This window comes from Pagrus major, chromosome 14, assembly GCF_040436345.1.
Source record: "Pagrus major chromosome 14, Pma_NU_1.0".
Lineage (NCBI taxonomy): Eukaryota > Metazoa > Chordata > Actinopteri > Spariformes > Sparidae > Pagrus > Pagrus major.
Genome location: NC_133228.1, coordinates 16,204,066 through 16,215,947, shown reverse-complemented (window position 1 = coordinate 16,215,947; position 11,882 = coordinate 16,204,066).

Here is an 11,882-nt window from a genome sequence, read left to right as displayed (position 1 = left end):
ATCTTAGCCGGTGACATCGAGGGGCTTGAAAGGAAAGAGAGGATGAAGCAAAGGAGGAAGAGACAGAGAGAGACGGTGAGAGAGATGGGAGAGATTAGGGATTGATTATCGATTGCTGTGGAGTTGTCAGGAGGCTGGGGAAAGATGGAGGAGCACAGCCTATTTTCCTTTTGTTTGTGTGTTTTTTTTCCACTCTCTCGTTCATCGACTGGAAAGGGAGATTGGTGGAGAAAGAGAGACGCACAAAAGATTCATGTCATTTCTCCTTCATTTACCCTCTCTCTTTTTACTGTCTCCGGTTTTGTTAAGATCTTATTTTCTTCCCTGTGTTTACAAAAGAATGAAGGTTAGATAAAAAAGGAAACAATGCAAGACAGGAAGGAGAATGAAAGACCGAAAGAAGAATGGATAGAAGAAAGGAACACACAAACGATATTTACTTTATTACTAAACAGAGCAAATCAGCATGAAGAGACGACGCTCCAGTTTCCAATTCCCAAATCAAACAAGCACTCATTAAAACCTCGTTGTCCCCGGTCGTCTCACAAATCACTTCCACAAATTCCATTTCATGGAAACACACACATTTCACACCAAGACGGTAACCAAACATAATCCTATGCTTCATTTCCATTCAAATAACCTAAATCCAAGGGAGTCTTATCGATGATCACAGCGAATGAAGTCCACAGATTTCTCTGTCCATCAGCATTTATCGGTGTGAACGTGTGTGTGTGTGTGTGTGTGTGGGGGGGGGGGGGATATGTGTGTGTGTTTCTTTTTTGCATGCGTGCATATGTCAATAGAAGTCCCAAACTCAATTATTCCATTAAGGAGACAGTGCAAAGTAGCATGCAGTGACTAAATCAACAGCCTCTCACACACTAGTCTGCTTTAAACACTGTGCAGTCAATAAGCCATTTCCAGTTAAGGATGAGAGTGTGTATTCTTGTGGATGTGTGTGTGTGTGTGTGCGTGTGTGTGTGTGTGTGAGTGAGTGAGTGTGTTTGTGTCATTCTGAACAATGGGTGTTCCTATTCTGTGGTTGAATTTGTCCCTTTTCCCAAGGCTTGTCTCCTTGAGCAGTAGGGAACATAAATCCATGTCAGCCTTTGTAAGTTTTGTGTGTGTTTCAGTGCGTGCGTGTGTGTGTGATTGTGTGTGTATACTTTAGGGTGTGTGAAAGAACGTGAGTGAGAGGCAAAAACCCAGTCCATGTTTTTTGTAACTCTGATTTGGATGTCTCTCTCTCTCTCTGCCCCTCTCTTGCTCATGCACGCACACACACACACGCGCGCACACACACACGCACACATACACACAGGGATTCCTGTGTGTGACTGGCATGCCGAGTGCAGACTGCAGCACAGTGTCCGGCTCTCCGTATTCTTCTACGGAAGGACTACACACTTAATGAGTTGTCCTGGGACTTGAGACTGTTTAACAGACACACACTCACGCCGACGTGCACATACACACATTTTTGTACTGCCGTATTTGCGAGGACTCTCAGTAACATAATAAATTCCCTGTAGCATCTAATGTTAACCCTATCCATTCCAACTACATGTTAAAGCCCAAGTCTTAACCCCTCGAGGAGCCGTTTTAAAACGTGAAATGCAGACAATATCCCCATTCCAAAAATGTCTTTTTTTCAAACTGGGCTGACTCGGAGTGCACTGCAGCTGTTATTTTTGTTTTTTTTATTGTATCTTATTTATTTGTTTTGCCATGTGTTTTCAATGGAGTCGTCTGTGATGCAATACTTCCACAGAAATCTCACAATAAACTGACTCCAACTCTTCCTGACTCACACGTTAAACAGTCCAAATCACAACACTGCAGCCACCGATTCTGTTGCCTTCATTTGGCCAATTTATTCTCACTTTAAACAAAAATAACAAAACATTTCTAAATCTAATGTGAGGTCAAACACAGTACTGCCGCCTGTATCACAGCTGATAATCATCTCAGTAATCACATTAACTGATTAATCACAACACTTGATGTGTCTTAATCTCGTGAAATCTGGTTGTTCTCCTTCCAGTGTTTTGATGCTGCTGGTGATGCTGTTGTATGGTGAATACATATGGTCTTGTATCTGTGGTTATACTGTATATATAAAAAAAATATATACTATGTATAAACAAATACAATATATTATTTATTTATAAATAAATCATATCCAAAATCAATCGATAAGTGAAAAGAAAAGATGTGCATCAACTCAACAAATTAGCTCATTCTCATCATGTAACTTGCAATCAACACAGAAGTGGCTCTAACATTGTTTGACACTGTCAATAAAACATGAAAGGAGTTCTTCTTCAGGCCAGCGTTTAAGTGACTCACACTAAAGTACCCTTGAGCAAATACTATAAACTCTAGTTGATGGGATCCGACTGTGCTGAGGTTAACCTGACCTCTGAAGAGAAAAGATGAATTCCCAACAACAAGATAAAAAAAAAACACTCCTGGTGTGTGAGTTTCTAAATAACTTTTGCTTTTTGTTGATAAAGACTTGTCACATTAACACATACATTCACACACATGGCAATGCAAGGTGCCGACCTGCTCATCAGGACCAATTTGGTGTTTAGGATCTTGCTCACGGAGCCAGGGATTCGAACCAGCAACCTCCCGATTATTTAACGACCCGCTCCACCTCACGAGCCACAGCCACTCCATCTCAAGTTAACTTCTTATGTTAACTTACTTCATTTGTCAGGACAGTAGCTTGGCAAAAGGTGACTGAGGGAGCATTTTAATTGGCCACCATAAAGGTTGACAAGGGCAAATGATTCAAGCACCATACACACATCTGTGAGCTGGATGGTACTGTAAAAGTAATGAAGATGTGACATTATATATTATTATTCTGGTGATTGGGTTGTAAAAAATCAAGAGAAAAAAAATTGTCCAACCTTCTATAATAAGATAGGATTAAGATTCTTACTCTCTTTGATTCTCACATATTCATACACACACACATGTATCCTGATGTATGGCTTTTGTAAAGCTGGGTGACATTTCCAGAGGCAGGTGATAAACAGCAGTTCACGGAGCCATGTCCTCAGTGTGTGAAACTGTCCCCTAAATGTCACCTTGTGGAAATGTTGCACAGACCCTGGCTGACAAGCGCTACTGTATGCCAACACACACACACACACACACACACACACACACACACACACTCACAAAAAGAGCTAAATGGTTCATACAATGTACACAAAAAGTGTGAGCTCCCTACTCTTCATCCTTTGGCTCTCTCTGCCTGTCAAGAACTTATTCAGACTAAATGAAAACTGCTGTTCATGTAATGGAATCACAGCCGCCCCCTGCAACCATGTCTTGAATTGGGGGTGTCAACACAAGCATGAAAAAGTCCTTTCAAATATGACAAATAGCCTCAGTCCTGTTGTTAGTCCATTCTAACAATGAGAGTCTACAGTTACTGCTAGTACGGCACAGCAACCTGTAGACAGGAATATATGGATCCCAGCTTTGGCACTATGTAAATACGTGTGAGGAAGAGAGTGAGGATGAAAATGGGAAAGATCGCTCACATCATCTCTCCTCTTTCAATCAATAACCCTGTGATTCTAATAGACATTGATTGCATCTGAATCCCAGATCCCAAGTCACAAATGTGATTATAAAATGGCCAGTCTTGACACTTTATTGAAAACAATGAGGCTGGAAAGAGAAGCGGGAGGGGGGAGGGAGTGGGAGTGACTGGCTGGGAAAGATGGATTAATCTTCTGCTTGTCAGCTCGCTGAAGTCTTCTCCTTCATCCACTTCTTCTTTTGTGTGTTTGTGCGCATGTGGGTGTTTATGCGCAGGGAAATGTGCACGTTCTCCACAAGATGTCTGGACTGGTGTGTGTACCGTGGTGTGTGAACTTGAAATACCGACAATATTGACGAGCAGGACTGTATTTTCATTGCAGCAGGGCTGTAGCGTAAAGCTTATAAAGCTTATCTCAGCTTCTCTATTCTGGGTCTGAAAGGGCCGTGATTGATGGATATAAGGACCGTCTCTTAGTCTCTGTGTGTCTATCTTAGATAAACAATCTCAAATCAAGTACAGTTCAAGTGATGTTTGTCATGAATCAGTGTTGTTGTTATTCTGGAAAATAACAGAACAATAAAATGGCCTAATGTTGAATTATGTTGTTAAAACTTAAATGCCAGAGTATAGTCACATCGACCATGTCTCCAAAAAATTATGTTTACGTATTTCAAAATTGTTCTCCCAAAAAACTCAGTTGAGAAATGTAATCTTGGCCTATAATGTTTTCTGTAGTGAATAAGGTGCCTTATTTACTTTATGTAAGAGCAGGACTTTTTTGTATTAAGCTAAGATCACGATCTTTCATCAAACTTAAAGCAGCTACTAGGAACTGTCACATTTTTGATTCTGGCAGCCCCTGTGGCCAAAAGCGATACGAGCACCACTGACTTGTGTCTAGAGATCTGGCCAGCCCGTGCATTTGTTTTGGATGCAAGTGAAAGAAACAGGTAAAGCAGCTGTTTGCAGGATGCATGGTGATGAGGTAGTGTATCCATTCTGGGCTATTTAAGATCAATAACTGTAATGTGACAATGATAAAACAAAGTAAACTTTGTTTGAGTGCCGTGACGTACCACCTGACTACAGAGCAGTTTCTTTTCTTGACACTAGACTACATAGAAATAGCCAATCTTCTCACTGATGGTGTTGTTTGCGTATATAGATCCATATTAAAGTGAAATGGTTACATAACTAGTCAAAAGCTCCTTGTAGTACATACAGTAGTGACTGTCCCAAGTGCCAAACATAACTATGAAAAAGTTAAACAATGCAACATTTGCTTCAGACTTTCTTTTCTACTTCATATTTTGGCAATGAGCATTTTACTGCAACGTTCAGTATCATTATTTTGTGACCTTTCCAAATATATTAATTAACAGCATTTTCTCATCGCGTTTACAGAAAAAATGTATATGGGTGACATTACAAACACCAAATTAGTAGTATAGCAATAACTAGGAGAAGTGAACAGACTAATACATGAAAGATCAGCATTTGAAGGCTCTCTCTACTGATCATAAGCTGATACTGAAACTACCTGTTTGACATAATTTCGTTTAGAAATGTTTTTGTTTTCTCATCTGAGAACAAATTGCCTTTGTTTTCAGTGATGCCATCTTTGTTCTTTTATGTATAGATGAATCATTTTTCTGTATTCTTTTGATTGTGTCTGATCTAAGGTTGCTCCTTTTTTTAAATCTGTTTTTATAGTTTATTTGTTTGATTGTTTACTGATTGTTTGTTTTGTCATTGCTGTGATAAATAATATTGGTGCTGGTACTGTTCCATTTTCCATTGCTACATCTGAAACATATCAAGGTATTCATCCTGAGATAATACATTTCCGACTAGTCCCTGAACAAAAACGTCCGTCAATTATTTTGTAGCCAGTTTCAGTACTGTGTTTTAAAGTTTAACTGGTACCTTTTGTTTGTATTTTTTTCATAATAAGGGTCATTTTAACTCCCCATAGTGGTTGATAGATGGCTAATTACTCTTTCATTCGTCTGCTCCATGGACTCAGCAAATGTGGTGTGTGAGGGTTCACTTGTTTTAATTGTTCACAGTAGATGCAAAAGAAACAGGGAGAGCTTGCCCATTTTAATCACACTAACAGGTGTAAAGTGTGCTTAAATGCTCAGTAAATGCTCAGGAAGTGTCGTGTTAATGCTATTTTAGAATTTAAGGGGTGACTAAACCGTGTTTATTTGCATTTACCCTCCACACCAGCCCTACATTGCAGTTTATGTGTGACTGCTTCCCTTTGTACGCTGACATTTCTGAGGATTTGTACGCGTGTCCATGTGTTTGTATGCATGTCTCTCGTCTGTGTAGGTGTATCAAATATGGGCCTGTATTTTTGCTCAGAGTGGTGCCAGTATCATCAGATGCCCATGTCTAAACTGCTGTGTGGTTTGGATGGTTCTGGCAGGTATTGTATACTAGTTTACATAATGCCTTCTGCAATGAAAGCTGTGATGAAGCTATTTTCTAACCCCTTATTTGTGACACAACTGTAGACTAAAAATACCAGTTCCACCTGTTACGGCTGCACATCTGCTCTACCTGCAAGGGGGATTGCTTTAAAAAATCAAGTTATGGTTTCTTTTGAGCTGGAAAGGCTCAGCTTTTATGCCACTATATGCCCATTTGCTCCAAAGGCTTACGCACTGTTTGAGCAGTTTGTTCTTGGTGCAATGTCATTGTGGAATGCTCATAATGGATTTTCCCTTTGACCTTAATATAGACATTGAGGCTTGTACATAAAGTGTATATTATACTTTTTCTTGCATTTATTTGTTATTGTGGAAACATCACAAGCAACGTTGAAAGGGATTATAAAGTATTACTACTACTACACTGCAAATGATTCAGGAAAGGATTATCAAAGTCGGGGAAGATCCAGGACGCATGCATTAAAAAGGATTTCTCCAGTGATTGTGAGTGCACGTGCGCAAAACACAAACTCTTTTTTTCCAAATACAAATGCTCTCCTGCATAATGTTTGACAAACTGGATGTGCTGCTTTGGTGCACTATGTACTCTCGCTCAGATTTTGCAAATCAAAGATGTGTTTTGTCTGCACACCAGCATGTTTGTGTTCTTGTTATTCAGCGCTGACAGATTATAGCGATATAATGTTTTGTCTTCATTCATATATTCGTGGCTTTGGTGCAAAAATATTGTCAAATATAGCAGCATTGTAGTGTTTTGTCTGCATGCCAGTACGTTCACAGTTGTTTGTTAACAAAGTGCAACAGTGCCTCCATCAAAACCCGCATGCAAAATGAATATGATATAGTCTGTCACTCATTGCTTATGGTAACACATACAGCACTTGCTGGCGGAGTGCAATGACACAGCGTGTTTATGACATGTATTCATGCATGCATAATTACACCATTTACAGCTCTTCCGTCAGACTTGGAAGACAATGATCAATTTAAAATGTAAATGTGTTCTCTGCGTGTTCAATCAATTAACAGTGAGAATAACATTCGTGGATAATTTAATGTTTTCCCTTCCTATTCCTCCCTCCTCAGCTTATTACTGGTGCTCATCATGTATCATAATGTATGGGCTCAATCAACATTAAATGCCTTTGACATATAAAAAATATTTTAAACTATATTTGCTTGACGTACATGCTATAGAATTGTGGAAAGGGAGGATTCATCATTCAATCTCTCCATCTATGTGTGTTTAAAGCAGCAAACTTGCATGCGTCTCGGCCTGTGATGTCCTTAAGAAATTTTAAATATTCAACATGATGTACTCAGACACATGTCAGACTGATTTTGAAGTGACACGTTTGTGTATGCAGAGTGTAGTTTGTGCAGAAGGCTAATCCGCTGTTGAAGATGGTTTAACTGCAGGTCACAGGATCCAAAATAAGCTCATCTGATGCACGAAAACATCCTTATAAACGCTCATTCAAGAATATCCCAACAGATAAATATCATATGACAAGAATATCTGAAGACATGGACATCCAAAATAAAGCTATTACTATAAAAGGATGTGAACGAACACGTAGATGTGGCCGATGGATGCCTTCCAAATGGGAAGTGGAAAGAGGTATACTGATGGAGTGAAATGTGGAGCGGTGCCAGTCGATATTGTGCTGAAAGCTCCTGGTCAAGTTGGTGAAAGACACTGTTGTTAGATCATATCCACAAACCACAGTGATGGATTCCCAGAACCTTCATTGTGTTTGTGTGTGTGTGTGTGTGTGTGTGTGTGTGTGTGTGTGTGTGTGTGTGCGTGTGTGTGTGTGACAAAAAGAGAGAGCACAGATTACAAGTGGCCTCTCATACTGATGGTACAGTCTCGCTTGGTTCTTATCAGTCTACCTTGCCTTGTGAAAGAGACAAAGACACTGCTATCATTTAGCTGGCGGCGAAAAGGACTTGGGGCCGTGACACACCAAACCGACAGAGGGCTGTCGGGCGCCACTGGGCCATCACTGAGCATCTGTTCCCCCTTATTTTTTCCATATTCTTTACTTTTTGTCTCATTTTTCCACATGCAAAAGACTATCAGTTGACAATATCAGCACAAAGAGAGTGAAAATAGTGTATATTCAAATTTACAGTGACGTCAAAATTGTAACTTTGTTTGAGTACAAATGCACTTCTGGGACTACTGTCTAGTTATTTTCTGTCACGCAGGTGCTGAACATGCCTGCCTGCAGGGCAGCCCAAAGGGGGGGAGCACTCTGGGACCAAGCCTCTAGGGGGGCCTGGGGAAGGCAGTAATTATCATGTTCATTCTAATGAAAGCAATGATAGCCCAATTTTATTTTGAAGCAAATTAGTCACGATCACTCATTACAAAAACAACAACAAAAGTCGGCCACATGACCTGAGAAATACACTGATCTGAACTAATTACTAGCTAATGTTGGAGTGAATATCATTGCTATACCAAGACCTGAACATAAATTATGATGCCAGAAAAGGAAGGAGATGAAAAAGAGGGGGCTGACAAGGGCTTTCCACCCAAGAAATAATGTAATGACTAACTTTTTTAAGTCAGCTAAGAAAGCTGCTCCTAGCTTGGCTAAAGAGGCTGACAATAGCCAGACGGCTAACACTACAACAGCAAGAAAACACAAGCATGCTTTTTGGGAGAGGGCTCATCCACTGGACCTTTTCGTTGGGTGGGCCTGTATGCACTCAGTTTTTGGGGGCACTATAAAGTCTATATATTTTACTCCCAGAATTCAGACACTGGGCCATTACTTAGCAACTGCTCCTTAATCTTTTCCTCCATGCAGAAGACCACCAGTTGACTATATCAGCACAGCAAAATATAACAGAGCTGGTTCCAACATTTTTCCACACATATTTTATTTTTATATTTTGCGCCTGTGAATATTGTAGCCTTTATCCAAATTTTCAGCTGTGAAATTGTAGCTTAGTTTGTTGCGTTTGTTATTCAGGAATGTTCTGTGGCTAACAAATACAATATGAACTCATTATTTTCTGTCACACAGGCACAGAACACACAGTATCTCCATGTTAACCATCAGATGGCCATCATTTGTAGTCTTTTCACTAGAAGACTAGTCTATACAAAGTGTTGTTAATATCCCTAGTGGCAATGAAGGTAAATGATTCTGCAAAACTCTAGATTACTTCAGTGACAACATAAAATTTTTACATCCAATACAAGGAACACCAGGAACTGGGTGTTAACTTTGATCCATTTTATCATATTATTTTTGCTTGCACTGGCTCTTTGCATGTATAATGTGTGCCCTGACCATCTGCTCCGCCCATCCCAACAGAAGAGTTCAATTCTGTGGGGACAGAAAGAGGCACAGCGGGGGTGGCCTGGTCTGGATCTCCATGGACATGATCTTGGATCTCTGGAGAAAAGGCTGGCAAAACACTGACTCACCTGGCCCTAGAGTGAATTGGTGCAAACACACACACACACATGCACACAGCTACGTGGACAGACAGACAGGCAGCTGCTAGCCTGATGGGGAGGCTGATGGAGATGATACATGGATGGATAAACACACGCCGGACATGATGGAATAAAAAATGAAACACACATTTACACAGAATGCAGTAAGTCATCAATATGCAAACTAACTAATTATATGACTGAATGACATATTCAACACACCCGTCCATCCACCCCCATGCACACACACACAAACACGCACATATGAGATATACAGAAATGTCAGCTTCAATATAATTTACTATCCAGTGGCTCGCAAAACAGACAGAAAATTGAAAACCTATTTACAATCCAAATCAATGGGATATCAGAGTGTCATTCACTGGGTCCATACAGCACATAAAACTTCATTAGCTCAGCGACACGCTAATAGATTTTCTACGAAAATGAGATATCATGGATGAGACTGACATATCCAGTGTTTCAGTGTGATTTAAACCAGGAGCCAATAAGCCTTTGAGAGAGTGAGGGGAGTGGGCAGACATTTTTATGAAGATGGACACACTAAATCCAGCATCACCATTGGCAGCTCATAAATATTATCATCCCCAGGATAGAAATGACTTGTAAATTGACCATAAAGCGGATATATACACGCTTTGTATGCGTGATTTAGCAGCCTGCTGCACTGAGGGATATACAGTGACAGATGTGTGATGAATGTCTATTATATGGGTGATACAGTGAATGTTTAGATTGTGTGTGTTGGGGCCCGCAGGGGAAAAAGGGGAAGACCCCCGGGAACAGTGAACCACTGTGGGGTGATTTCTGTATCCCCACAGGCTTAAGATAAACCATGTACAGCTGTGTTTAAAGGGGTTCACCGAGTTAATTCAAAAGGACACAGGGACCCGACGCAGGCTTATGTGTAGCTCCACACACACATGCACGCACACATGCACAATTCTTCGGCAAGATGAGGAGAGCTGCTGAAATAACACCGTGCCAGCTGGCAACAGTGATCCACACAGACACACGGATACACAAGCGAACCTCCCTCCAACCCACTTGACTGCATTAAAAAGGAGGCTTCATCAAAGCTATTCATGTTGCCTCCATAAGTCATCATCTCATTTGCAAGACAAATGGGGAAGTCAGATTGGTCAGTGCATTCTAATAAAGAGCCAAGCACCGAGCGAGCATCCTCTTCTCCTCAGCTGCCCTCACTGACGCAGGCAGAACCAGATTTTCTGAACTCCTCATACATCAACATTCACATTTACGCTTTAATACATGTTTAACAATAACCTGACCACTACACGTCTAATTTAGTCGGATGAACATATGTTTTTTTCCCTTTGTCTAGGCTTAAAGGATAAGTTCACCAAAAACTGAAAATTCTGTCATTATCTACTCACAACCATGCCGATGAAAAGCTGGGTGTTTTTGAAGTCCACAAAACATTTCTGGAGCTTGACAGCAAAACAGAGTTGCAGCATTCTCCTAAACAACTGAAGTAGATGGGGACTTGTTTTAAAGAAGAAGATTTATGCTTAAAAATGGGGGAAATAACGTTTTATCAAATCAATTTGGGATATCAGGGCAGCCGGAGACTTTCATTACACTGGGTAGGCTTTATGGAGCCATTTCAAATATTTTTTTCCTTAACTTTTTACATTTTAAACAAGTCCCCATCTACTTCGGTTGTTTAGGAGAATGCTGCAATGGTCTTTTGCAAAGAAATGTTTTGTGGACAACAAAACTTTTCATCAACATGAGGGTTAAAAGATAATGACTGAATTTTCATTTTTTGTTGAATTCAAACAGTAGGAATACCACAAGAATAAACCTTAAATCTAACACAATGAACAAACAGACAAGACAAACGTCATCTGCGGAAAAAAAAGCTTTCCTTTGTGATACTAAAAAAAGCTCCAAAACAGCTACAGTAGTAATTGACATTGACGTCTTGCCAACTGCAGTTTCCAAGGTAGAAAATGAACTTTTGATCTTAACTGTTAAGCCAACATGGTAGTTTTAACAACTTAAATTCCATGACAACTCAGCAACTCTATCTGCTGAGAACAATCACGTTATATGACTGACCGGTAGTAGATTGTTTTACCAACGCCTGTTTATTTAACTCCAAAACAGCTACTAATGGATGCTTCCAAGGTAAAGAATGAACCTTAACCCAAACCTTTGATCAATACTTGGACTAGAAGTCATTAAAATGCTCAGGAAAATGACTTATGTGCAACTATAATTGCACAACAACTGGGCAACTCCATCTGACGAGGAAAATCTTGTCATGTGACGGATTTGTGGCAGACTGGCACCTACAGACTCTTTCATATATCACCTCCCATTTGTTTAACTGGTATTGGTCAAG